We start from the raw sequence: 1,623 nt of genomic DNA on the forward strand, positions 1-1,623 counted from the left end.
TTCATCCATTCCTCAGTTGATGGACATCTTTGTTGTTTCCACGAACTGGCTGTCACAAATTGTGCTGACACAAAGATATACAGACATATATCACTATGATATGATGTATTCAGATCCTCAGGGAAAATTCCCAGTGGAGGAATAGCTGGTTTAAGTTGGATTTCCAGTCCAAGTTTTCTATGGTTTCTTCACACTGATTTCCATAATGGCTGAACCAGTCTACTTTCCTTCCAGCAGTGGAGAAGGGTTCCTTTTTAAGCACAGCCTCTCCAACATTTGTTGTTGAGTGATTTCTTTATGATAGTCATTCTTTTTGGGGTGAGATGATATGTCAATATTGTTTTAATTTGCATTTCACGGACGGCTAGTGATGTTCAGCATTTTTTCATATATTTATTTGCTTCTTCAATTTCATCCTCTGAGAAGTGTGTGGTCATCTCAGATGCCCATTTCTGCATGGGATTTTTAAATTTTGGGGCACTAGTGTTTTTTAGTTCTTTATAAATTCCAGAGAGCAGATCTTTGTCTGAGTACTTATTTCTCATGATATTTTTTCTAAAATTGCGAGTTGTCTTTTCACTTTGTTGGTAATTTCTTTTGAAGTGTAAAAACTTCTCAGTAAGAGCTAGTTACATTTGTTCATTTGTTCAAGTGTTTTCCATGCAATTTCATTTTTTTCATGAAATTTTTGTCTACCCCTATGCCTTCAAGATTTCCTCCTACTTTCTCTTCTAGGATATTTCGTGCGTCTGTTTTAAAGTTTAGATTTTTAATCCATTGTGACTTTAGCTTAGCGCATGGTGATAGACCTGGGTCAAGTTTTAGTTTTCAACATGTAGAGAACCAGTTTTTCCAGTAACCTTTCTTAAAGAAGTTATCTTTCTTCCAATAAGCATGTTGGAACACTTTGTCAAAGAAAAGATGGTTGAGTGTGTTCCTTGGGGCTGCAACATCTTCTAGTATATTCCATTAACCTCTGGTCTATTTTGTAGCCACTACCATGCTGATTTTATCACAGTAGCCTTGTAGTATAATTTCAAGTCAGGAATTGTGATGTCTCCTGCCTTCTTTTTGTTGTCCTGGATTGTCTTTGCAGTTCTAGGTCTTTTCTGGCATCTATGTTCATGAGGGAGATTGGCCTGTAGTTCTCTCTCTTAGTTGTGACTTTCCCTGGTTTTGGTATCAGTATAATACTTGCCTCCACGAATGATTTTGGGAGGATTCCTTCCTATTCAATTTCATGGAAGAGTTTGAGGAGTATAGGGACTATATCCTCTGTAAATGTCTTGTAGAATTCAGCTGTGAATCCATCCAGAACTTGACGTTTTTTTGCCGGTAGGTTTTTAATTACATCTCGTATTTCATTAGATGTTATTGGGCTATTGAGAGTGGTTATATATTGTCGATTCACTTGTGGTAATTTGCAACTTTCCAGGAATCTGTCCATTTCTTCTGTGTTTTCTATTCTGTGAGAGTAAAGATTCTCAAAGTAGCTATTGATAATCTTCAGAATTTCCACTGGGTCTGTGCTAATTACACCCTTTTCATTCTTTATTGCTTGTACTTGAATTTCTTCTTTCCTCTTTTTGATGAGGTTAGATAGGGGCTTATTGACTTTATTTA

This window comes from Octodon degus, unplaced genomic scaffold (genome assembly GCF_000260255.1).
Source record: "Octodon degus isolate 3935 unplaced genomic scaffold, OctDeg1.0 scaffold00103, whole genome shotgun sequence".
Lineage (NCBI taxonomy): Eukaryota > Metazoa > Chordata > Mammalia > Rodentia > Octodontidae > Octodon > Octodon degus.